This window comes from Mauremys mutica, unplaced genomic scaffold, assembly GCF_020497125.1.
Source record: "Mauremys mutica isolate MM-2020 ecotype Southern unplaced genomic scaffold, ASM2049712v1 Super-Scaffold_100095, whole genome shotgun sequence".
In the NCBI taxonomy this organism is placed as follows: domain Eukaryota; kingdom Metazoa; phylum Chordata; order Testudines; family Geoemydidae; genus Mauremys; species Mauremys mutica.
In genome coordinates, this window is record NW_025423264.1 from 783393 (window position 1) to 810472 (window position 27080).

The 27080-nt window shown below is 49.5% G+C and overlaps 4 non-coding genes across 4 annotated transcripts; 1 reads left to right on the forward strand and 3 right to left on the reverse strand.

Moving 5' to 3' along the window:
• Nucleotides 1-1848: 1848 nt before the first annotated feature.
• Nucleotides 1849-1920, reverse strand: TRNAE-CUC. Its single transcript has one exon. It is a non-coding gene; the product is annotated as a tRNA-Glu (tRNA).
• A 7780-nt stretch (nt 1921-9700) lies between these two features.
• Nucleotides 9701-9774, forward strand: TRNAT-UGU. Its single transcript has one exon. It is a non-coding gene; the product is annotated as a tRNA-Thr (tRNA).
• A 4292-nt stretch (nt 9775-14066) lies between these two features.
• Nucleotides 14067-14148, reverse strand: TRNAS-GCU. Its single transcript has one exon. It is a non-coding gene; the product is annotated as a tRNA-Ser (tRNA).
• Nucleotides 14149-22705: 8557 nt separating this feature from the next.
• Nucleotides 22706-22778, reverse strand: TRNAF-GAA. The gene has a single exon. It is a non-coding gene; the product is annotated as a tRNA-Phe (tRNA).
• Between the last annotated feature and the right edge of the window lie 4302 nt (nt 22779-27080).

Genomic DNA, 27080 nt, shown 5'->3' on the forward strand with positions numbered 1-27080 from the left:
TGAAACTCCTGCAGGGAGACTGCTGGGCCACATCCCCTCTGGGCATGAGCAAAGCAGCAGGGTGAAAAAGGAACCTGGAGATTGAAGTGAGGGCCTTATACATGCAAAGCATATGCTCTACCACTGAGCTACATCCCCAGATAGTTTTTGCTTGCTATGGGTTACACCAGGGGTAGGCAACCTATGGCACGTGTGCCGAAGGTGGCACACGAGCTGATTTTCAGTGGCACTCACACTGCCCAGGTCCTGGCCACCAGTCTTGGGGGCTCTGCATTTTAATTTAATTTTAAATGAAGCTTCTTATCATAGAATCATAGAATCTCAGGGTTGGAAGGGACCTCAGGAGGTCATCTAGTCCAACCCCCTGCTCAAAGCAGGACCAAACCCAACTAAATCATTTTAAACATTTTAAAAAACCTTATTTACTTTACATACAACAATAGTTAGTTATATATTATAGACTTATAGAAAGAGACCTTCTAAAAACATTAAAATGTATCACTGGCATGCGGAACCTTGAATTGGAGTGAATAAATGAAGACTCGGCACAGCACTTCTGAAAGGTTGCTGACCCCTGGGTTACACTCAGAGCCCTCTTGTTTCCAGAGCACCCAGTGGCCTAAGAGCAGCCTGGGGGACACATTCCCTGCTCTGAGGGCCAAACCTGCGGTCCTGGAGGCTGCTGGTTCTTAGGGGTCACTTTGCAGCAGGGCCAGATTATATGTGTGGGGCAGAGAGAGTGGGTGCCCTGGACTCAGGGGGCAGCGATGCACTCAGCCCTCTCCCCTGCATTGGGTGGGGGGTGCTGCCACCTCCTGCTGGAAGGGAATGGGAGGGGAGGGGCGCTGTGAGTCACTCAACATCTGACCCTGGTCGCAGAAGTGCTGTGGGAAGCTCCAGGTGTTTCTAGGATCTGCTATTGCCACCTGCCTGTGAAGTCCAGCTTTCCCCAGCACATTCACTGCGGTGCAATTGGGTCACTGTTTCCATGGTTGAGCAGCAAAGAATCACTCCCAGTTTCCCTTCTATCTGCAGCAGGATTAGCCTGTGTCAGTGATTAATGAGGTGGATCTAGTTGTAGATTGTTATTCATTCCCCACCTTGATAATTTACACAGTCCCTTTCCCATGCAGATTCCCAGCACCTTGGTGATCCTGGTAGCAGGGGTTGGGGCCTGAGATTTTCATGGTCCTTTTTCCCCTCCACCTGCAGTGAACTCAGCTTTTCCCCCATCCCAGACAATCCATGAAATAACAACAGGGGCATAAAGAAAGAGGGGAGGGAACATCTCATGGCCAGGGCTGGATGTGCCCAGGGCCCCCTGCTTGTCCATTGTTTCCATGGAATTTGGCCCCCTGCTTTGCACAAGGGACAGAGAAAGATCTTGCTGTTCTGTGTCTGTGCAAGGAAAATTGTGCTTCCCTAGGAAAGAGAGACAGGAAATGGCCCCATGATGGGACAATATCCTCAGGATTAAGACCTAAGGACTCAGGCTGAGAACTGATAGAACTCCACTCATCTGGGATTTGACAAATTGTCTTCCATGGAGCAGGGCCAGTTCCAGTGTTTTCGCCACCCCAAGCAGAAAAATAAAATGAAAAAGCTGCAATCAACTGCAGCTCTACCTCTGCCGCTGTTGGTGGCAATTCCTTCCCTCTGAGAGGGCTGAATTGCCGCTGAAGCCTCCTCTTTCCATTGGCCGCCCCAGGCACCTGCTTGCTGCGCTGGTGTCTGGAGCCAGCCCTGCCATGGAGACGCTGGGAAGATGGGGGGAATCAGGAAAAAACCTTGGATTTGTTTACATTGCAAGTGAAGAATAATTGAAGCTTTTCTGGTTTAAAGTCACTTTTCCCTGACTGGGAATTGAACCCATGCCTTGGCAGTGAGAGTGCCAAATCCTAACCACTAGACCACCAGGGAGATGATGGTGTAGCTTTTCTTCTCACTTATGCTACACTTTCTTAGGCTACTTTCTAGCCACTTTCTGAAACTGTTCCACTGTCCACTCCCTGAGGGGCTAAGAGCAGAGAACCCCTGTGCTCAGGGTCACAACCTCAGCCCAACCCAAGTCACTGAAACAAACTCAAATCATGCTTCCTCCAGCAGGATCACAGAGACACACAAAAAAACCCCATCAGGAACAATCCTCCTCTGCCTTCATTTACCCCATTGCAACCCTCTCAGCAGCCCGCTCTTGCGGGAAGGACACTGAGCTGATAGGAGCTCTGGCATAGAGACCAAGGGAGGGGTGTTGCTACCCCTTGGTGTGAACTGATCACATTCTGACTCCGTGTAACGGGGCTCTGAGCTTTGCCATCTTGTGAGTTCTGAGTGCTGAGCCCCCCGGACCCTTCTGCTGAGAGCATGGGGATTGCACAACAGCTCCAAGCCCTTTTCCCGTCTCCTTGTCCTCCTCGGCTTCCCCAGACCTTCCCCACAAATGGTTCTATCAGGCGCTGGAGGGATCTAAGGACCTGCAGGTTTCCCTCACCCACCTCTTAAGGCAAACAGTGATTCCCTTCTCTGACACTCCTGGGCCTGGGCTTCTTTTGAGTTTTTCCCCAGGGGACCTGATTCCCTGTGAAAATGTGTGTGTGGCATGTGGGGAACTCAGACTCAGACTCTCCCCCACTAGATGAGTCCAACAGCACCTCCCCTTGGTGGAAGAATCCTAAATTCCACCCTCCCACCCTGGTTACTCTGACCAGCTGATGGCGACAGCATGTTAAATCAACCCCAGCTCTCTGGTCTAGAAAGCAGCATCTAACCAGCCTTGTGACAGGTCCGGTTTGCTCGCTGGAGACATAATGGACCAGGAAAGAAGGCAAATGTCAGACAGGGAACCTCAGCTCACAAATAAACACCCTCAGGCTCCTTCTACACTGCGACTGGGCAGTTGACTGACTTTAAATCTAGCTAGCTCAGTTGGTAGAGCATGATGCTCTTAATCCCACCATCATAAACTCAAGCCCCTTGGTGGGTGGTAGTGACAGCCCTTAGGTGTCACTCTTCTGCTAATAGTCACAGTCCAAAATGAAACAAACTCTCTATGCTCTTCGGCAGGTCATGTTTCTTCCTCTTCTGCTCTCTGGTCTCATGGGAAGGACCAGGGAATGGGAAGGAGATGGAATAAACCCTCTAACAAGTACGTCTTTCAGGGTGTGAAAACCCCGAAAATCAGTATAATTAAGCTGACCTAAGCCGTGGTTAGATAGTGCTAAATGAAAGGAAAGATTGTTCTGTCAATGTAGCTATTACAGGGATGGAAAACCCCTCCAGTCACTGTAGCAGCTGTCTACTCCACAGGGCTAGAGTAGTGTCACAGCAGCATTTTAAGTGTAGCCAGCCTCACAGTGAGACCAAATCCAGCTCCAGTTTTGTTCTGTGGACACTCAGGCACTAGCAACATACTAATGCCTCCATAGTTGTCAGGATTCAAACCTGTGTGAGGAGACCCCAATGGATTTCTAGTTTATCACCTTAACCACTCAGCCACAAGTACTTAATGTGCAGTTACTTCACTACACCATGATTCTGTTCTCACAGAATTGTCACTTCAAATGGCTCAGACCAGCTCCCCCAGCACACTCACGGCTGGGCATTAGTGTAAGTGTGTCCATGGCTGAACAGCAAGAGCTCCTGCCCATTTCCCTTCCAGCTGGAGCAGGATGAGAGTGTGTTTGTGGTTAATGACATTGCTATAGGTTGTTGTCCATTCCCCACACTGACAATTCAGACAGTCCCTTTCCTATTCAAATCTCCACCCTATCATGCCAATAGCCGGGGACAGGATTTCTCTGGGGCACTGAAATGTTTCAGGGGATTGGTGCGTGAGCTCAGCCTTGCATTCCATCCCTGATGTTTCATGGACTAACAACAGCAGCAGAAAGAAAGAGCCGAGCCAATATCTCCCTGGCAGGGATGCAGGTGCCACGTCCCCTCTGTCTGACCATCGCCATTGCAGGAGAGAAGGGTTCACTGGCATCGAATGCCCTGGCTCAGACAAGAGACACAGGGAGGTTTTGCTGTTCATGGATCTGTGCAAAGGAAATTGTGTCTCTGTGTGAAATTGAGGAGGGAAATGAAACGTCCATATGGTGGCCCAATGCCCTAACAAATGTGGGTGAAGGAGTCGGGCTGGAAAATGATTTTACAGGAGTTCGTATCAATTTATTGCCCTGATTAAAATCAATGGCTAAAAGGAAGCCACTGTTGTTAGTACTTGTACCTGTGTAGGGACACCCCAGTGGGTATCAAGTCCGTTCCCTTAACCAGGGATAGTTGATTATTTTATCAAGATCTAAATTTCTTGGTCAAGATATAGTCAATGTCTAGACTCCAGAGAAAATAATACACTGATGATAATAAGAAGAATTTAGAAATAATTTGCAGTCACTATGGGCATAACTATGATGATTGTCTCGTGTTTCACTCTTTATATCTGGCACCACCGCCTTTCCCTTTAGTCTTGTAGTTTACCAAGGGTAAAACTAAACATCTCTTCAGATACAAGAGAGTGTTTGTGTTCATTCCTGGTAGCTACACAGGGGTTTGATGTAGCTGCTTTCAATCCTCCGGCTCTGCCCTGATAAGTAACATTTCAGGGTGTCACTGAACTGAAGGAGGGAGATCATTTTTTGGCAGAGTACGTTGCCTCTTAAAGGTGTTTCTCTGGCTGGCAGCCCTGGTTCCCAGGACTCTCCTGAGGGAAGAAAGTTTCTGTGCAAAATACTAAAACTTTTAACAGAGAGGAGGGAAAGGCGATGGCCACATGATGGGGCCAGTATGTACCACAACATGGTTCTTTTATGTGGGATGACTCTGAACATTGAAAACAGGAGTACTTGTGGCACCTTAAAGACTAACAAATTTATTTTAGCATTTATTTATTTTAAATTTAAATTTAAAATTTAAATTTAAAGACTAAATTTATTTTAGTCTTTAAGGTGCCACAAGTACTCCTGTTTTTTTTGCGGATACAGACTAACACGGCTGCTACTCTGAAATCTGAACATTGACTGATCTACACTCCCTTGTGTTTGAAGAGATGTTTAGATGTGCACTTAGGAACCTATAAGGCTGAAGCAATGTTATGGATGGTGACACTACGACTGAAGGGTTATTTAATGTTGTAAAAATTGTTAAAAACAACTTAGCTTAAACTGGAACTGCCTGTTATTAAAGGCTGGTTTCCCCACGTCAGTTCCATAAGCTCTGCTAGAAACACCCTGGGTTCTCTCCTGCCTCGGTGGGAACTGCAGGGAATTGTCCCCTGCTGCCCTTGGCTCCAGGCTGGTTTTTCTGGGGAGGGGACGTGGAATTGATTTGTTTGCTGTTGAGATGGGAGCCAGGCCAGTTCTCAGGGAACGAGAACTCCCAGCATCTTCCCAGCCCAGCCCAGACTGCTGCCCTGTCCCAGCCTCTGTTCCCCTGGGGGCCCTGCGCGTTTGACTCTAGAGCAGGCCGGGAGCAGCAGCTGAGGCAGAGGACAGCCTGGGCCGGGCAGATAAGAAGGAGTTTAGCAAGCAAAAAAGGTAAAATGGCAGGGGAGTATTACCTTGGACTCGACGGCATTTCTCCATTGGTCTGTCTGCTTTGGGGCAGGGACAATAACACGTCCTGCTGCATTTGTTCTTTCAAAGGGCAGTTTAGGATTTTCATTCTCACACACGGTGCACAAAGCAGGACTCAACCTTTGCTGTAAACTAAACAAGCTGCTCACAGATTCTGGCAGCCACAATGAGCATTTGGGTGAGAGCTCAGACCTGCCCCTGTCCCAGAGGGAGACAGGGGTCATCTGGGAGGGGACTGGACCACTGACCTACCCGCTCCTAACTCCCAAACGTTCAGTAACTCTGTTATCAGTGCCTGTGAGTGTAATTTAAACCATAAGAAAAACCACACTGGGCCAGACCAAAGGCCCATCTCATTGTGAATCTTGTCTTCTGACAGTAGCCAATAGCAGGTGCCCCAACAACCAGCCAACAAGGTACCACTGGGAGTTGAACCCAGGATCTCCTGTTTACAAAACAAGTGTTTTAGCCAGCTAAGCCATGGTACCTGTGGGTGGCTAAAATATACTGTCTGCCCACACCTGACTCCCTGCCATAGGGGCCTGACAAGCTTTGCTTGTGTTTGGATTCTGCAAAGCAGAGGAGCAGGTGAGGTTTTCCTTGCAAGCTGTGTGTGAGTGAATCTTTGGCCAGGTCTGCACTACAAAGTTGTTTCAGCAGAATTATATTGCTCAGGTGTGTGAAAAACACACAATGCTCCCTTGGTCGGCAGCTTGTGGCTGGTGTACACACTGCAATGCCACGTCTGGCGACAAAACTGCCCTGTTTTGCTGACATAATAAAACGACTTCAATGAGAGGTCTAGAGCTTTTTGCAGCAAACTTAAAGTGACAGAGTAGACGCTGCTGTTCATTATATCACCATAACTGGCCTCCTCCAGTATCCCACAATGCCTGCCATGAACTCGCCTGCCCTGCATTCCTGCTACAGAGCCATGGGCCCCTCCCCTTTCATCGCTCTGGGAAGTTCTGACAGCTGAGCCTGCTGCTCTGCTCCGGCAGCCAGGAGCAAATCACTGCCGTGGATGCTGCTCTCTCCCGCACTGCGAACACAGAGCAGGGTGGCGGGAACTTCCTTACATTGTGGGGGGGGGGCACCGGCATCCGAACTGTGACGCCCCCATGACACCCCTTCCATCAAGGAGGCTCTTACCTTCTAAACAGGGACGGCTGTTTTCTAGTAAAATCAGGAAAAGGGAAGGAGAAAACTCGAAAGAGGTTCCTCCTGGCACTCATATACGTGAACCCGAATACTCTCTCAGTCCTCAAAGAGAGGCCTGGAGAAGGAGACTGGCTGAAGCAAAGCCACAGGGGTCTCTGAGGTTTCCCTGGCCTCTCGCCCCTGTCCTGCTTGGCTGATGTCAGCATCTCTCTGTGAGGTCACCACCTCCCCACCACCTTTGACCAATAGTCTGAGGTCCTGCAAAAGCCTTTGTGATGTCACTGCCACACCCCTCCCTTGCTGTGCTTATGTCCTGCCCCTGCCCAGGCACTTTGGAGGTTTGAGCTACTCCCTGTGGATCACCCCACTCAAGGAGCGTTCGTTCTAGGCAGCAAGCCGGCTAGACAGGAAAACATCGGACGCTGCTCCCAATGCTACACTCAGTTTTTCAGAAATTAGTCGACTTTATGGCCAGAAGAGACCATTAGAGCATCTAATCTGACCCCCTGCAAATCACATGCCTCCTGTATGACACAATAGCTACTTTTGGGGGCAACACATTCCAGAAAGGCAGCTAGTCTTCATTAAATGACATCAAGAGATAGAGAATCCACCACTTTCCTTGGTAGCTTGTTCCTGTGGTGAATCATCCTCGCTGTTGAATATTTGTGCCTTAGTTGGAATATGAATTTGTCTTTTTTCACCTTCCAGCCATTGGGTCTTGTTATGCCTTTCTCTTTGAGATTAAAGAGCCCTTTCATACCCAATCTTTTCTCTCCATTAAGGCCCTTCAACACTTCAATGAAGTCACTTTTCATTCATGAAGGACCCCCCGCCGCCGAATTGCCGCCGAAGACCCAGAGTGGAAGAATCTCCGGAGGCCCGGACCCCACGAGAGTTTTCCAGAGCTCCCGGAGTTAGTGAAGGACCCCGCTCCAGGAGCCCCAAAAAACTCTTGTGGGGGCCCATGTGGGGACCATGGCAAATTGCCCCACTTACTCCCCCATCTGGGCAGCCCTGATGGGACCTGGAGCTACTGTTATTGCAGGACTCCTGTGAGACCCTCAGCTGGTTGGTTTGCACTCTGCTCTTGGGACTCTCTCTCCTCCTCCCTCTCTGCTGCTCTCCTCCCCTAGACATTGAACCCAGCCCTTGCTGCTGCCAACACCAACTGGCAGAAGGGCCTATAAGTCCCCTGCCTGAGGGGAGGCCAATGCATGTGGTCGGCCATAAGCAATATGATATTTTCTGTCTTATTCTCTATCCCTTTCTTAATGATTCCCAAGATTCTCTTTGCTTTTTTGCTCGTCGTTTCACACTGAGTGGATGTTTTCAGAGAACTATCCGCAGTGACTCCAAAATCCCTCACTTGAGTGGCAACAACTATTTTTGGCCTCGTCATTTTATATGTATAGTTGGGATTATGTTTTCCAATGTGCATCACTTTGCATTTATCAACAAATCTGTCATTTTGTTGCCCTTTAACCCAGTTTTGTGAGCTCTTTTAGTAACTCTTCGCAGGCTGCTTTGGACTTAACTTTCCTGAGTCGTTTTGGATCATCTGCAAATTTTACCACCTCGCTGTTTACCCCTTTTTCCAGATCATTTATGAATATGTTGAATAGCACTTGTCCCAGACCCCCTGGAGGACACCACCATTGACCTCTCTCCATTTTGAAAACTGACCATTTATTCCTACCTTGTAAGCAGTTATTTACCCATGAGAGGACCTTCCCTCTCATCCCATGTGAGTGTAATAGAGCAGAATAGGGCTTCCTTGGGTGTGGGCGTGAATTGACAATATATCAGGGGGTTGTGCACATTTACTGCCCTGGTGAAAAAGTGTGTCTGATATTCAGTCTTTGCTGCTCCTGCCGGCTGCGACTGCTGAGGACATTTTCCTTCTCTGCTCCAGGGTCTCTCTTCTGCCAGATTCTCAGCAAGTCAGGCCCCCTGCAGACTATGGCAGAGCAGTTTGGTAATAGGCTGCAGGACTCACCACATAAGAATGTAGCTGCTGTAGCACCTAGACTGTCCATGGGCCAAATCCTGCAGCCCAGGAGAACCTCCCACTGATGGTGATGGGAATTGAGCCTTTGTAACTAGCTGCTGGTACCTGTGGTCTCAGCTGTGGATTAAACTGTTGGCAAACACAGCTTCAGCCAAAGCAGTGAAGGATGTAAGTGAAAGAGCAAAGCCGGCCATCCGGGGAGCTGCTGCAGTCCCATCACCACAGCTGGAAGGGAGAAGAGTAAAAACTCCCTAAGTGCTGGGAGCAGCCCCGAGAAAAGGAAGTTTGTCAGTGAGATCAGTAGCAATAACTGTGAAATGACAGAGTGTTTTCTCCTCTGTGCTGACATGGTTGAATTGTGTTACTGTACTGTGAGAATAAGCTTTAAAATATCCTGCTCTAATTTCAGGATGGGTCTGTAACCATAATCAGTCTCTGTGGGAAGTGGCCTCTAGATAGTGATCTTTGGGCAGCGCTGGCTGAAGAGCCTTCCTACTCACCAGAAGATCCTGGCTTGGCCTGACAGTTCTTCCTTCCAGAACCTGGCTTGTCTGTCAGGCTCCTTTCTTTTATTTCTTCTAATGAAAAGAAAAGACCTCACTGCACAATCCTTGTAAGTGCTTGTTCAAGACACAGAGACCCTTCCTTGCAGCTAAGTCTTGGAGAGTGTTAAATGGTAAGTCTGGAGCTGATGGAAAGGTTACCATGACTCAGAGTTGATCTGAAGCTGCTGTGACTGAAACACAGAGCACTAATCAGTATCTGATCACAGCAGCTTGTGGGAGAAGCACATGTTAGAAGCCCTCTCTCAGCTCAGTTGTGGCTTTCTGTGCACTGAGCCAGCCTGCTCAAGGTCTGCAAGTCTTGAGGGAAATGGGGAACATTTTTACTTTGGAATCTGAAGGTGAGCTCTTGGACCATCAAATAGAATGGTTGAAAAAAAACTCTTGAGGCAGGCACCATGGCTTAGCTGGCTAAAGCGCCTGTCTTGTAAACAGGAGATCCTGGGTTCAACTCCCAGTAGTGCCTTGTTCTATAGCTTTTGTCTCCTCTGCTCACATTTTCCTGTGTCTTCCTAGGAAACAGAAGAGACCTCCCTTGACAATCCAAGTAATTGCTTGTGAAGGAAAAGGCTTCTTTCCAGCAGAGCATTGGAGAGAATCAAATCCTCAGTCTGGTGTTGATGAAAAGGCTATTGGCATTGGCAAGGAGGTTGCTCCGGCTGCAATTTGCTGTGACAGGAGAGCCTGTGTCATGCGCCCATGCGATTCGCTGGGGATATCTGTGCACAGAGCCCCTTCTAGAGGGTTCTCTGCAGGGCTTGCAGGAAATGGAGAATTACTGTCCTTTCACCTTTCATGTTATTGTTGATGAAAAATGGAGCAGTTCGGGGAGAAGTCCCAGAGCGTGGCACCATGGCAGAGCTTGCCAAGAGAGCTGCTGGATAAAGAGCAGATTCAGGATCCAGCATCCAGTGCTGCCTTGCTGAACGTGCCTCCTCTTGTCCCCTTTTGGTCAATCTTTTTTGTTAATGGAGAAGCTCGACTCTGGCTAGCCATACAAATGCTTGCAAAAGAAACAGGTCTTTTTGCTGACAACTGTCAAAAGGAGGCTTTGGATAAACATGGAAACAAGGTTAAGGTCACTGTAACTCATCTTGCATGTGCAGTTGTTGAAGTTACAAAGCAGAGCACTAAGCACAGTATTACCACGGCTGGTCACAGCAGGATCTCTGTGTGGTGGGATCCGCGGGGTACAATCCCAAACTGTGGAACTGCTCTGTCCTCTTATCTCTGCAGCCTGGGCTGTGTCTTACAATGCTGCACTAGTGACAAGCAGCAAAACCTGCTCCATGTGCTGTGATCATTCAGCCAACAATATGCAGCAATGCACCCAACTAAGTTGCATGAATGCTCTATAAGCCACTCCTCAATTATACATAGAGAGACACCAGCATATCTCCCCAGCCCTCAGCCTTGCACCTCAGAAATGTACCATCTTACACTGCTCAAAACCTCTTGAAAAGTGCAAGCTCCTTAATTAATTCACCACTTCCTCAAAAAGAAAGTGAACATGCACCAGCCTTTTTAATCTGAGCAGCTTTCCCAAGCACTTTGGACAATTTCACAAGTAAGTATAAAACATTAAAATAAGTTTATTAACTACAGAAAGATAGATTGTAAGTGATTATAAGTATTAGGCAGAGAGGTCAAAGTTGGTTACATAAATGAAAATAGAATCTCAGTGTGACATTCTATACCTTTGGGGGAGCGGCTGTAACCCCCATATTCCTCATTTTCATATAATCGTGATCTTACATATAGAACATGACTTGTAAGGTATCAGGGGAAAGGATATGATCCGCTAAAAGTCATTTCTCTACCCATCTATGTATACCATTCATGCATATGAAGTTATGAGGATTGTGCAGTATGGTTGTCACTATGCTGTAAGTTGGGGGAATCAGCCATCACCTGCATGAGGCCACACACGGGGAATTGCTCAACCTTGCTTGGAGAGACGCAGTGATGCTCACCTGACTCTGAAGAGGGCCACAAAGCCAATGGGGAAGGAAGGACATGATAAAAGGAGAGACATTCACCATGCTTTATCTCTCTCTTTCACCTCCACCTACAGACACCACCACACCAAGTGACTGAGGAGCTGATCAAAGGGGAGACCCCAGCTGAAAAGCAACCAGCCAGCCTGTGGTGAGAAGCATCTAAGTTTGTAAGGGCACTGAAAGGGTTAAGATCAGCTTAGAATGTGTTTTGTTTTATTTCACCAAAACAGTGAGGAGTCTGGTGGCACCGTAAGGACTAAGAGATTTATTTGGGCATAAGCGTTCATGGGTCAAAAACCCACTTCTTCAGATGCATGGGGTGAAAATTGCAGATACAGGCATAAATATTTATTGGAACATGACATGAAGGGACCTTACAAGGGGAGAACCAGTGTTGAAGGCCAATTCAGTCAGGGTGGATGTGGTCCACTGCCAATAATTGATGGGGAGGTGTCAATACCAAGAGAGGGAAAATTGCTTTTGTAGTGAGCCAGCCACTCCCAGTCCCTATTCAAGCTCAAATTAATGGTGTTAAGTTTGCAAATAAATTGTAACTCTGCAAATTCTCTTTGAAGTCTGTTTTTGAAGTTTTTTGAATGGCTACTTTTAAATGTTAATGAATGTGAATGTGTTAGTGAATGTGTAAATGGTTTATTGCTTGCGCAAGTCCCATATGGTCTAGTGGTCAGGGTTCCTGTATTTTTACCCAGGTGGCCTGGGTTCAATTCCCAGTGTGGGAAAAGTCCAGAGCTTTTGCTCAGAGGGGAGGCAGGAAATGAAAGGAATGGGGAGGGATCCTGCCAGCAGGGGAGTTGGACAGTGTTCAGAAGGGATCCCAGAAGTGGGGATGGGGGGCAGACGTCTGAAGGGAGATCAGGGAAGGATCCCAGCTGTATGGGAAGTTGATACTCTGGAGAGCACAGGCCTGGCATGGGGAGTGGGAAGAGTGACTCTGTCCCTCTAAACTCACCATCAGCAGACTTGCCAGGACTGGAAGAATTACGTATTTGTTGGTGAATGTCAATTTCTGTGTAAACACACGACCCAATGGCAAAATATTTCCATCAATAATAATCAAAATTGATAGATGGGCAAAGTAAGAAACATGCTGCTTGAGAACTTATCCTGTTCTAATCCTATAAGGGTCCCTTCTGCCTTAGGCACCACCATGTGGGTGTTTCATTTCCCTCCCCATTTTCACACAGAGACACAATTTCCTTTACATGGATCCATGAACAGCAAAACCTCCCTGTGTCTCAGGGAGCCCTGATGGGACCCTTCTCTCCAGTCCTTCCTCATCAAGCAGCTCAGTGGATGGGAATCTTAGAGTCCCCATGGTGCTTTACAGATGTGAACACAAAGAGAAACTTGCAGCTACGTAGAATCATAGAAGATTAGGGTTGAAAGAAACCTCAGGAGGGTGTTTCATTGCACTGGAGACGTAGCCTAATGTTATGTCTACACTGTGATTAACACACCCAGGGCACCTGTCCCAAAGCCCGGGTCAGCTGACTCAGGGTTATGGGGCTCGGGCTGCAAGACTATAAAATTACAGTGCAGGCAAACGGGCTTGAGCCCAGCCTCTGAGGCCCCATGAGGGGTGAGGGATTCTGAGCCCAGGCTTCAGTGTGAACACAAATATCTGCACCACAGTTTTTAGCCCCTCAGCTTTACGTCCAGGAGCCCAAGTCTGATGACCGAGGCCAGTCCTGCTGCCATCTTTATCCCAGGAGAGATGGACTCTAAGGGTACGTCTCCATTGCAATGTCAGCCCAGGTGTGGCACGCTGTGCTCAGAGCAGCACCTGGAAGCCCCATATTCACCACTCTCATATAATGATGACATGGTTTGTACAAAGTCTGCCTGGTGAGGTGTCATTTCAAAAGTCTTGATCTGTTGAACATTAATATCGTGTTGGATTGTGTGTGCTCGCATTGGTTGGGAAGTTATGAAGTTTGGTCTGTGTGTGTTACTGAGATATGTTATGAGGTTGGGAAATGCCCCACACCAGCCTTTCAGATATGACAATGGAGGCGCCAGACTCGCTGCTGGCCCACTGAAGATATCCACACTCCCAAGGACTATCCCAGGAACCGTGTACAATGCAGACTTCTCCGAGATAGCACAGAGACAATGGACACTGCTTGACTCACATGGTAGCAAAGGAGCTTCCTAGCAAGTTAGAAGAAACTATGAAAGAGGGGAAGAGACATCATGACTTGGCCTCTCTCCCCCACAACTCAGCAGCTGGAAACACACCTGGAGGACAAAGACTGAACTGAACTGATTCAGAAATCAGAAGAGAATAATAACAATAATACTTTCAAACCAAAGTCCCCAACCAGACTAGTATTGGTTTTTCAGCAGAAAATTTTCAGTTTGGGAAATTTTGTTTTCTCAGTCAGACCTTGCCAAGGGAAGCAGGGAGAAAACGTTTGAGTTGCCTCCTTCAGAACAGCTTGGCCTGGACACTAGCTCTGGTTCACTGCTCTGGCCTTGCATGGGTTGAGGGTATTTTAATAATTTGGGCAGGTCCCAGGGTGTTTGAGGGAGATTATGAGGATGTTCCCTTTGGAGAAAAAAACTAAGAAATACAGCACTAGAGAATTTTTTTTAAAAGAAATCTGGGATTTAGACATTTTATTTAAAGCAAGGGAGTTCTGAGTTTCTGTTTGCAAGAAGCAACATTGTTTGATCTGTCACTGTAACGAAAGGCAACATGGTTGTCTACAAAGGAGGGATGATGACTAAATGCATCCAATGAGGATGGGATTTGAACCCATGCGTGCAGAGCACAATGGATTAGCAGTCCATCACCTTAACCACTCGGCCACCTCATCTGAGCTGTCAAGTAATAGACAGGAGGAGAAATCTAAGGCCAGCAGAGCTAGGGACACTAAGGAGTTTTTAAATACTAAGCGGAAGCAGGGGCTGAATGAGCTCCCTCCTCACATCTAGTGAGGAGCTGCGGGAAAGACTTCAGGAACAGACCGTGTTTGCACAGAGACACCTACTCTGCCTAGCTATGCAGCAGGATGGGGCCACTTTCCCAAAATGACCAGTTTTGGCTGGTGGCGGGTTACAAATCACTTTAGGATTGAGTGGAATGAAATGTTATTATCCTTCCTGCATGAGTGAAGGGCAGCAGAACATACCTAGTCGGTCCTGATGGAGGGGTAGGTGGGTGAGGAATAGCTTTTATTGGACTGCATAGAAGTGATTGAGAACATCACCCTAAACCAGTGATTCCCCAAACATTTCACACTGTGCCCTCTTAGCCATGGCTGTGGCCCCTCGGAAGCCGCAGTCAAGAACCGAGGGTGGGAGTGGGGCTGTTGCTTGCTGGGGAGAGGGGTGCAGACAGGGGAAAGGGGGTCAAGGCCGAGCTAGGAGCCAGAGGCCCAGGCTGAGGGTGGGGCTGGGGAAGAGCTGGGACAGAGTGGGGCTGAGTGCTGCTCCCTCCATGGGGGCTGGCTCAGGCCCTGAGGTGCCCCCATGACTGTTCCTCTGTGTCCCCCTAGGAGTCATGCCCCACTTTTTGGGGACCACTGAACCCTACTCACTAATCAGCGGCTAGTGATGCCAAAGCCCAGGGAAAGGGAGAACAAGTGCGGGGCCCCCAGCACTGGAGCCATGTGAAGGGGCTGCAGGAGAGGGGCAATGGCTGGTGGCACAGGGAGTTAAGGGCAAAGGGGGCACAGAAGGGGCAGAAGTTAGGGGTGAAGGAGGCGCAAGGGTTGGGAGTGCAGGAGCTAGCGGTAAAGGGGGAGTGGGGATCGTCCCGGGGCAATGGGGAAGTGCCAAAGTACAAGTTGCCAAGGGCACCATTTTCCCTAATGCTGGTCTGAGCAAACAATTGGAAATGACCCTTCAGTGAGACCAGAACCATCGTGTAGAAAAGCCTTTTGGTTAAGTGGTGGTGGCTGAGTGCTTAGGAAAAGCAACTGGGTGTCTTTCTGTGGAGGTTTGATTCTTGCCTGCTAGGCAAGGCTGGTGTGTGGTGTCTCCACGGCTGTATTTTCAGTGTCTGATCACCTACAGTGCCACAGGGACCCAAGTCTAGACATATTCAGAGGCTCTATGCCAGGGTTTCTCAAACTTCCTTTCACCACAACCCCCTTCTGCCAAAAAAATACTTACTACATGGCCCTGGAAAGAGGGACCAAGCCCCTCCACACTGGGCAGAGGCAGGGTAGACAAAGCCTGAGCCCTGCCCCAGTTAGGGGAGGACAAAACCAGAGCTTGAAGGATTCAGCTCTGGCTGGTGGGGCTCAGACTTTTGGCTTCAGCCCCAGGCCCCAACAAGTCTAATGCCAGCCCTGGTGACCCCATTAAAACAGGGTTATGACCCACTTTGGGGTCCTGACTTAGAGCTTGAGAACCACTGCTCTATGCTGATGGGAGAGAGTTTTCCTGTGGGTGCAGTTAATCCACTTCCCCAAGAGGTGGCAGCTATGTCAGTGGGAGAAGCTATATCGGTGGGTGTGCAAGCTGTGGTGTTTACCACATTTAAGAAGTTTAATCAAACCCCATTTTTAAAACCACCTGTGTTCTGGGAATGGCAAAGGTGCTCGATGAAGCAGGGTCTGTCCTTCAAAGTCCTGGAGATCACAATTCCACTTTACTGATGTGATGGGGGTATAGCTCAGTGGTAGAGTACTTTGCTATTGATCAAGTGGTACTTGGTTCAAACCACAGTACTTTCTTTTAAAAAAAGGAAAATATTTTCATTTCCATTCTCCATTATGTTCAGGAGCTCCACTATATGTGGATGCTTAATATGAATTTAAACACTCAACATTTTGCTGTCCAAATGCATAAAACCCTAGCAAAGTTGTCCATCAGCTGAAATCAGTCCAATCCTCTAAGTGTCTAGTGTATGTTTTCACCAATTAAACAAAGGGATCATATGAATGTACATTTGCAGATCCCTCTTCTCCAGGGGCTGTGCTGTGCAGAAGAACAAGAACCACATCCAGCTGCAGTTCAGGAGTCTGATGACCAAAGAACCAACAAATGTTCTGAGGGCTGGAGAAAAATGCCTTCTCGTGAGCTATTGAACGAGCTCAACCTGTTTCGCTTATCAAAAGAAGATTGAAAGGTGACTTCACTGAAGTGTTGAAGGGCCTTAATGGAGAGAAAATATTGGATATGAAAGGGCTCTTTAATCTAGCAGAGAAAGGCATAACAAGACCCAATGGCTGGAAGGTGAAAAAAGACAAATTCATATTACAACTAAGGCACAAATATTCAACAGCAAGGATGATTCACCACAGGAACAAGCTACCAAGGAAAGTGATGGATTTGCCATCTCCTGATGTCATTTAATGAAGACTAGATGCCTTTCTGGAATGTATTTGCCCCAAAAGTAGCTATTGTGTCATACAGGAGGCCTGTGATATGCAGGGGGTCAGATTAGATGCTCTAATGGTCTCTTCTGGCCATAAAGTTGATTAATTTCTGAAAAACTGAGTGTAGCATTGGGAGCAGTGTCTGATGTTTTCCTGTCTAGCCGGCTCGCTTCCTAGAACGAATGCTCCTTGAGTGGGGTGATCCACAGAGAGTAGCTCAAACCTCCAAAGTTCCTGGCCAGGGGCAGGACATTAGCACAGCAAGGGAGGGGTGCGGCAGTGACATCACAAAGACTTTTTGCAGGACCTCAGACTATTGGTCAAAGGTGGTGGGGAGGTGGTGACCTCACAGAGAGATGGTGACATCAGCCAGGCAGTACAGGGGCGAGGGGCCAGGGAATCCTCAGAGACCCCTGTGGTTTTGCTTCAGCAACTCTCCTTCTCCAGGTCTCTCTTTGAGGACTGAGAGAGTATTTGGGTTCAGGTACGTGAGTGCCAGGAGGAACCTTTTTCGAGTTTTCCCCTTCCCTTTTCCTGATTTTACTAGAAAAGAACTGTCCCTGTTTAGAAGGTAAGAGCCTCCTTGAGGTTTGAAACCTGTTCAGTCTGATCCATCTGGTGACAGTTGAATTCTACGCATGGAAAACACGAGTTTAAGGGGGTCGAATTTTATTCTACACCTGGGATTTTGTCCCTTAGAATCACTGGGGATATTAGGGTTTGTCCTTTTTGTTTCATCTTTTCCTTCATCCGTCCCTCCCTCCTTTCTCTTTGTCTCTTGCTTCTTTTGTCCTTTCTCCTGTTCCGCTCCCAACAGCAGGAGCGGTGTGTGTGTGTTTTGCGGGGGAGTGCTCGGCAGTGTTGAGATGAGTTCCTGTCTGCATCCTGTAAAACTTGCCCATACCGGTATTGCCCTGGCCTCTTCTTTTGTCATTCAGTGTTTAACGCATTCTAAGACAATATGCATTTCCTCACCTTTTGGGGGCGAAGCCAGACTTTAAGGCACCTGCTCCCCTACTTGGTGTAAACTTTGCTTGTGCCAATCAGAAACGGACACAAACAGGTTTTGGGCACCGTCCCCTATGACACTTCTATGCAGGGCCGGCTCCAGAGCCCAGCGCGCCAAGCAGGCGCGTGGGGCGGCGTTGTCGGGGCAGGGCGGCATTTGACTCCGGCGGCCCTTCCGCAGTCATGCCTGTGGGAGGTCCACCGGAGCCCGGGACGAGCGGACCTGCCGCAGGCATGACTGCGGTGGGTCCCCTCTTCCCGCGGCTCCGCTTGAGCTCCCGCAGGCATGACTGCGGCGGGTGCGCTGGTCCCGCGGCTCGGAGGGAGATCCCGCAGGCATGCCTGCGGATGCTCCACCGGAGCCGCGGGACCACCACACCCGCCACAGACACTTCTGCCCCGGCCGCGGGACCAGGGAAGGGCGGCGTATTTTATAGAGCCGCCCCTGCTTCTATGATGTCATAGTTAGTACTTTAGGCCTGCCTGCCATGTGCAGGCAGGGAGAGGAGAAAGAAAAACGAATCCTGTGTACACCCGTAACCGAGCCTGGTCACCTCGACGCCTCTCTCTCAGCTCACGTGTTTCAAACAGAGCTTCTACGTTTGCCAGTCGTTATGTGTTGGTTTGTATTTGTAAGTATCAGTTATTATTAAATGCTGCACCTTTGTTTATAAATATTGTTAGTAGATATTTTAGTCATTGTGTGTTTTAAGTTTCATTAACTCTATTAGCTAATCATACGCTCCTCCCTTACCCCTTGTAATTATCCCCAATAAAACTTTAAATTGATTAATTTTAGTGTGTGTGTGTGTCTGCAGTTTGCATCGTGACCCATACTCTCCTTGCATCCCTTACCAATATAGTCTGTTGCCACGTACAGCCTGGTAAATAACAGGCCTGCATTTTCTTTCGCCCCTGCGAGTCCGTGGCAATCTACAGGCAGCTCCCACTGTGGGTGGTCCACCCAAAAATGTGGGGCTGAAATAGTGCTCGGGCAGTGATCCCCACCGGTGACCTGGGCCATCCTTTGGGCTCTTTGGTGAGAACCCTCAGCTTCCCATCCTCAGTCTCTACCCTGATTGGCTGAGCAGGGGGTTATTGACAGGGAGGGGACTCAGATCCTTGTTGTTCTCTTTTAAGACCAAGGAAATAAGTCATAACCGTCATATGTTTGACAAATTTTGCTGCTTTCTGCATTAATGGTCTCTGAGCAGTTCATGATTCTCTCTAAAATTGTAGTTCTCAAATACTTGCTGAATAATTACTGTGCACTGTTGTTGGTCTGGAGCTCATCTGAGAGCACTTTATTCAGTTCCTTCAGTGTCTGAAATTCAAGATCTGATGGTTACTTTGAAAATCAGGGCTCTTGGGTCCTATTCCCAACTCTGCCACTGACTGGCTGTGTGACCTAAGACAAGTCAATTCTCCTTTCTCAGCCTTAGCTTCTCCCTCTTTCAAGTAAGGATAATAATGATCCGCTCCTACCTACCTCACGGTGGGTGGAGGATGCAGATCCATTGGAGAGCGTCACTAGGAGTAGTGCATAATATGAGGTATCCTATCACATTTACTCAGAGCAGATTAACACATAATAGAATAGCTGAAATAGTCTATTTCATTTGTATTCTTTTATTTTGAAATTGTGAAGAGCAGCAACTACTTAGCTCAGACTGAAGCATATTATCTAATGTTTGAGATCTAGGTGTCTCTTTGTGTGTGAGGAGACAATTTAACACACTGTGACAAACAGGAGATGCTTTTGTTTTGCAACAACATATTTTTGCAAAGAACTTTCATCCCACTTGTTATGATTTTGAGAAACAAACTGGTTTAGTCTGAATGGGCTTTTCTGACAGAAACGGTTTCAATGAAATTTCCCCACCATCTCTATTCCTGGGCTCTATCCCTGCCTCGGGGTGGTGGTGGGGTGTTTGTCTGTTAGAACAGGAGTCAGGACCGGTGGCTTCTCTTTCTGGCTCTGTCACCACCTTGCTGGGTAGGTCACTTCCCTTCTCTGTACCTCAGGCTCCTCCTCGTCTGCCCAATGGGAACAGGGACAATTCTCAAACTCTGGGCAGTTTTGAGCCTGAGTGAGATAAGGGGCATTAAAGCCCTTTGTGAAGGAGAAAGGGGAGTTTCACAGAGTTTAGCACCAAGGAATTCTAAAGTTTGCTAAAATGTCTAGTCTGCAGAAACAAGAAATGGTCGGGGCCAAACCTTTTAACCACTGCCTTTTTAAAAGCCCCTTCAGGGATGTGAGTCCCTGTCTTTTAGGTAGCTGGGGTTCTTTGCCAGCAGGAGAGAAGAGGTTCCTGCCTCTGTTTTTGTGGCCTTAACAAACCAGGTGTTGTGCCCGAGTTCTCGTCTGAGATCCCTGGTAAAAAAACATCCTCCCATCCATGAACAAGACAGGACCTATCTTTAAAAGGGGAACAAAGAGACCCCTGTGACTTACAGACTAGCTAGCCTCACTTCCACAGCTGGGGAGATACTGGAATATATTCTTAAACACTCAGTTTGTCAGGAGCACCTCAGGATACTTTGGTTCTTAGGACTAGTGAGCATGGATTTGTCAAGAACAAATCATTCCAAACCAATCCTCTTGCCTTCTTTGGCAGGGTTCCGGGCCTAGTGGAGGTGGGTAAACAGTAGGTGGGATCTAGCTCGGTGTTACTAAGGCTTTTGACACAGTCCCGTAGGACATTCTCACAAGCAAAGGAGGGAAATGCAGTCTAGATGCAATCAGTGTCATGTGGACGCAGAGCTGGTTGAAAGCCCAGACTCCAAGAGCCCTTCTCCATGTCTGGCTGTCCAACGGAGAGGGTGCACCTAGTGGGTCCGGCAGGGATCAGTCCGGGGTCCGGTACTATTCAATATTTTCATGAATGATTTGGAAAATGGAGTGGAGAGCATACTTCTAAAATTGGCAACTGACACCAAGCACTTTGTTGCACAGGATTGGAATTCAAAACGCCCTTAACAAACTGGAGACTTGGTCTTCTTGAGCCAAACTCCATGGCTGGGCTCCTCTCTCTAGACTGGTCTGAAGTGAAACCCCAGAGCCAAACCCTCCCCCTCCTGGGCAGTGCGCTCCACCCTTGAATGGTCAGATGCTGCTTAGCACTGTCAGAGCAGCTTTGGCTGGGGGATTCTCCCAGCACTTTCCACTAGCAGGAAAGTATGAAATCCCCATTTGACTGCTGGGGACAGAGCCCTAGAGGGGGGAGCAACGTGCCCAAAGTCCCACAGGAAAAGGAAAACAACCAGCAGTGGAACCAATAGGAGACCCAGCAATGGAACTCAGGAGTCCTGACTCCCAATCCCCTGGCCCAGTCACTCCAGCGGAGCACACTCCCTCTCAAAGGCAGGGGGGAGCGGACATGAGGGCCTGGCTTGTAATTGCCAGCTGTGGGAGGGAGTGTGCAGCAGGGGTTAGCGAAGGGGCCTGGAAAGAAGGCCTGCTGGGTCCCATCCATCCTTCTGACACTTGGTGTGACCCTGAGCCAGTCGCTTCCCCTCCCCAGGCCTGTTTCTCATCAGCGGGGTTGGGGTCGCAGTCCCGACAGCCCAGGGGGGTTGGGAGGCTCCAGGAAGGTGTGTAAAGTGCTGGGATGTCAGGATCCTGGAGGCCCCTAGGGGGGTGTAAAGCCTGGCAGCACCAGATGATGTAGTAGGCGATAGCTAACCCAGGTGGGGCACATGACCCCACATGCCCTCTGCAAGTGTTGCCTCTGAAATTAGGAAAACTGGTGAGTTCAAGGCACAGCTGCACACCCAGAGGAAAGCCCAGCACGACACGCCCAGGGTGAAGGGGGTGCTTACCCTGGCATCAAACCAGAAACCTTCAGATCTTCACTCTAATGCACTCCCAGCTGAGCTACTTTGGAAATGACCGGGCCAACCAGGAAGGCTTAATACTCGAGCCGCAGCACATGCTGGGAAGATTTAAATCTGGATGTCACAACGCAGGAGACAAGCAGTGGACTTGGCCCCGAGGGGCAGGCTGGGGTTCCCTATATCCCAGTCACTCAAGCCAGCACCTGCCCCCTCAAGCTGTCACTGGTGCCCCCAGGTCTGGGAGACAAGAGCAGCGGTTCTCACTGGAACAACTCCACCCTCAGCTCGCAGGCGCCTCCCAAGCCTAAACCGGAAAACCATCTTGCCAGAAAGCCGCCCGCTAGGACTCACCATTGCTTCTTTTCCTTCCACCCAGAACCCCACTTCTTCTCCTGGGCTGCAAGTAGCCACCCCTGGGAAGCCAAGAGGCAGGCACAGGATTCTACCTCCCAGCAGCCAACCGCACCTCCCCAGGCTTTGCAGAACAAATGGTGGCTACTACTAACCCCACTTAGCCACACGTAGGCCAACCTCCCAGGGCAGAGGAGGCCAAGCCACAAGCATTCAAAAGGCGACTGGCCTAATTCCTCGAGCTTCCCCAGGCTGATGCCAAGGTACTTTGTCCACTGATGTCACCACCCTCCATCGTGCGGGGGTTGGGGTTAGCCCAGGGACAGGCCAGTGGCAGAAGGAGGAGCGCCTTGCTGGAGAGCAAGGGGAGCTGGGAAAAGGAAGCCAGCATGTTGCTGCCCAGTTTTGGGCTGAGGCCCTTCTGCATGTCAGGCAAACGTGAGAATCACTACACTACAGAAACTCCATCACCGTGCGCTGCCCTGCCCCGCCCCTCAAATTCCCTGCACTTTGGTGGTGCTCACCCTGGCACATACCGAGGGGCGAACCCGGAGAACATGGCCGCAGCTCTTCAATGGGTCAGCTGGAAGAGCAGAGGATTGGAGCCGGGGCTCAGGAAGTCGCCCTTACATCACCCTTGTGACTCCAGCTTGAAGGGAGAGCTTCTTTTCCTTCCCCTTGCTGGGAAAGAGCAAGAGAAGAAAGAACAGTCAGGTGGGCCAACTGGGTGCAGAAGCCAACGCTGCCTTTTCCTGCAGCTAAGCCTGAAATGAGGGACTTGCATTGGATAAAGGAACTGCTGTGTTTCCAGGAAACAGCCCACTGCTGCAGAAAGAGGGATGAAAGAGTCTGCTAGAGCCTGGGATTGAACCAGGGACCTTTAGATCTTCAGTCTAACGCTCGCCCAACTGAGCTACTTCAGCACCCGCAGAGGCCCTTTTTGGGCTGCTGCTTCTCACCTTGAAGCTTATTCTCAATAAACCATCACTCCAGTCAATAATGGCCAATGCAAGACGGACATCACTTGCTATTTTAGCACTTGGAAATGTCATTAACTAGTCTTTGGATCTCCCGAATGCTGTGCTTCAGTTCATGGGGGAAAGGCGAGAGAAGCGACCTTTGAACAAAAGGCCTGGGGTTAACATCCTAACGCTGTCTGTCTCTGACTGTAACACTATTTAATAGCGGCCCACCCTGTGCTGGTGACAGTTCCATTGCTAGGTGTTAGCACAGTTCAGTTACTGTTAAAATTAAAAGTTTCTATATGCTTAAAGGAAATGATTTTTTTATTTGCTTATATATGGCATGAATAAATACAGGTTTACACATCCTAGCATGAAAATGTATTTTATATGACAGAGAAAATCATGTATCCAAACTGTGCATCAAAATCATGCGATGAGCTACAAATGCAATAAAAAATAAGGTATTCAATGGTTTAACATATGGAGCGGGGGTGGGGGGCACCGAAGACACGTCTTGCCTGGGAGAGGCACTTGGTCTAGGGGAGGCCCTGTCAGGGAGAGCAGGAGTTAGTGTCACATGCCTATTTCCAGGCTGTTAGCTGTGGGCACCCTGCTCTGGGGAAGGGTTTGCGGCAGCCCAGACTCAGGGCTGGAACAGACCCCGGATTGAGGGGGTGGCTGCAGGGTTTGCAGCGCTCTGATGTCTCAGATAATGTGTCTCCCCAAAGCCTCGGATCTGCGTCCCCAGAAGGCTCCTGCGCTGCCTCCGCTCCTCTCACAGTCTATAGCAAGGAGCAGCAGCAAGGGTCAGGGATGAGCCATAGGCACTAGGTCGGGGGGCAGAGGCTTCAGGAGGAAACCCAGCCCCCAGAGCAGAGGGGGGTATGAGGCTTTTTCTCTCTCCTTAGCCACGTGCTATGGCCCTGAGAGCTCTGTGAAATGCCTCCCCGCTCACAGCCTGGGGAAGGGGAAGGAGTCTCAGGTTCTAGTTTGATTTGGAGGAGGATCACTGGACTCTAGAACCACTCGCTGCCCTTTCCCGGAGAAACCTGTGATGCACAGAATGGGGCTGAGATAAATGCTGAGAGGAGTCAGGAATTGCTCCCCTGGAATAGCAGCAGGATTGGGCTGCTGGAAATCTCCCCAAAGGAGCTGAAGCCTTGGTGGGTCAGACACAGATGCCCCAGGTACTGCATGGGGGGCTTAGGTTTGTTACTGGACAAGAGCAGTGAGAGTCTTATTGTCTCAACATTTCAGTAGAAAAATTCAGACCCAAACTGTGTGTGACGGGGAGGTCGATAGCGGTTTCTTTGGGTTTGATTTAGTTTGTTTTCTCTTTCTCATTGTGAAAGCCCTGGATCATTTTGATGGGAACAATGTTTGCACAAGGCCAAGGAAAAGTAAGAAAAGTTAAAAATCTACATTGGGGTGAGGGGGTCTCTGTGGGCCAGGGCAGAGGTGGAGATTTTCATGGGGAGGGGTTAAGGGATGAATGAGACGCTTTTGCTGGGACACAGGGGGATGTTTTGCAGTTTAATTTTTCCAAAGGGAAACCTCCCCACTTTCCCTGTGCTGCTGCCCAGCTCAGACCCCACTGACACCCCTGTGACGAAGTGGGAATTTTCTGAACGTTTTGCATATTGTGTGTGCCTCAGTTTCCCCTAGTTGTTGCATGATTATCTAGATCAGAGGTCCAAAGCGCAGGGTGCATCCCGCCAGGTGGAATGAAGTAACATTCAGGGGAATGGAGCTGGGGCCCAGGCCAGCCCCCAGAGTGTGTGGGGAGGGAGCACCCTCCAGCTCCGCTCCTGGCCCCAGCCCCAGCTGCTGGTCCTGGCTGCTGGCCTGGCTCCCAGGGCTCCACTCCCAGCCCTACACCTGTGGCTCTGCTGCCAGTCTCTGCCCCCACCCCCAGCTCTGGCCCCTGCCTCAGCCCCCTGACACCTGTCTGCGTCCCTTCCCCCACAGCTGTGGCCCCATTCCCAGGTGTGGCTCATGGGGGCACGGACAAGGGTAAGGGGGGGGCGTGACCCTCAAAAAGTTTTGGGACAACTGATCTCGGTGGTGGGACAAGGGTGTTTACTCTTTGCGGAGACCCCCAAAGGGCAGGTGTGGCTGCTGTCCAGCTGCCTGGGCCCAGACAATGGCCACAAATTCTGTCTCCTAGCAACTGCTGGCCGGGGCGCACCTGCTGCAAGACACCAGCTGGCTGGGACGAGTTGGAGAACAAAGAACGAGGTGGAGGCCAGGTGAGCAGGTTGCCAGGGAAACAGAACAAAGGACAGACAAGGGGCAAAGGGCCTGGCTGAGTTGGGCTGTTGGGACCAAGGAGTCTGCTGGGTTGGGGACTCGACGGGAGAGCCCAGACTCTGAGTTCGGGGTCTCCCCCAAGATGGACGTTGCTGAATCTTCCTGCTTCCTGTGCGAACACAGAACTTTCCCAGGCTGGATTCCAGACCACTAATAAACCTTCTGTTTTACAGCGCTGGCTGAGAGTCACTGGTGATTGTGGAAGTTGGGGGTGCAGGACTCCCCTTCGGGGGAGGATGTAAGGCCAGGGCCGGCTCCAGACCCCAGTGCACCAAGCACGCGCTTGGGGTGGCATTTTTCCGGGAGGGCGGCAGGCGGCTCCGGCGGACCTTCCGCAGGCACGTCTGCAATAGGTCCCGCGGAGCTGCGGGACCGGCGTGCTTGGGGTGGCCAAATTCCTAGAGCCGCCCCTGTGTAAGGCTTTCCAAGGTGTCTGATTCAGATGGACTCACGACAGGAAGGTCTTGGGATGGAACAGGGATGCTGAAAGGTCCAAGGTCGGTCTGAGGAGGTGCTGAAGCCAAGGAGGCTTGCCCCAGTGAGAGCACGTGGGAGGAAAGACTTAGACCAACCAACTTTTTGAACGTGTGAATGTGAAGTGACCAAGTGGTGAGTTAACAATGATGCTGTTGCACAGGATCTGACTGGAACTAGAAAACAAAAAGCCCTTAAAGTGGAACTCTTGGGTGACTAGAAAGATCTGATTTGTATTTGGAAGGCAATAGATTGTTACATCAGTCAGAACAGCCTGGTTTGGTTTGGTTGGTTGGTTCAGGGGTTGGCCGCTTTCCCTGGTAAATTGCAGAGGGTTCAGAGAAGAGCCACAGGAATGATTAAAGGCTTGAGCAGGAAAAGGAGTTTAAAAAAATCCTGCAGCCCTTGATAACCTCCCACTGATGGCAATGGGAATTGAGCTTTTGTAACTAGCTGCTGGTACCTGCGGTCTCAGCTATGGATTAAACTGGTGGCAAACACAGCTTCAGCCAAAGAAGTGAAGGATGTAAGTGAAAGAGCAAAACTGGAAAAAAAAAAAAAAAAGAGCTGCTGCAGTCCCATCACCACAGCTGGAAAGGAGAAAAGGAAAAACTCCCTAAAGTGCTGGGAGCAGCACCGAGAAAAGGAAGTTTGGCCATGAGATCAGTAGCAATAACTATGAAATGAAGGAGTGCTTTCTCCTCTGTGCCGACATGTTTGAATTGTGTCACTTTACTACAGGACAAAACTTTAAAATATCCTGCTCTAATTTCAGGATGGGTCTGTAAACATAATCGGGTCTCTGTGGGAAGTGGGACATTCAAAATTCCCAAGGAATTTAAGAGGTGGGGTTCACGGTTGGTCACCTGAGGGCAGTGCAGTTCAATCTGATGACCAGAGAGGAGAGAGCAGGGATTGTGGGACACCTACCTGAGGCCAGCTGCAGCGCTGTAATCGACCAGGGTGTCTACACTGGTACCGCGGCACTGTAGCCCCGGCGCAGAGAGCTGTACACCTCTCGTCAGGGTGGTTTTTTTACAGCGCTGCAACTGTGCAGTTTCTGTGCACTAAGTGGCTTAGCAGTGTGCACACCTCAGGAGTTACACCGCAGAAATCTGCTTTACTGTGCAGAAACCTGCCAGTGTAGACAAGGCCGTCGATGGCTTAACTAAGAACCCAAGACTGGTCATACTGGGTCAGACCAATGGTCCATCTAGCCCAGTGTGCTGCTGAGAGTGACCAGTGCCAGATGCGTCAGAGGGAATGAACAGAACAGGCTTGTTGACTGGCAAGATGAGGGTTTTTCACCATTGCCTTTAACTTCATTGTTGTTGATTCCTACTTATCCTATCTCACCACACCTCCCCCGAGGCCTCTGGGCAAATCAGGTGTGAACCACTCCTGTGATACAGGCCTGTCCCAATCCAGCTGAATTGAGGCAGACTTTGGGCCAATGTCCGTTTGGAAAAGGCCTGC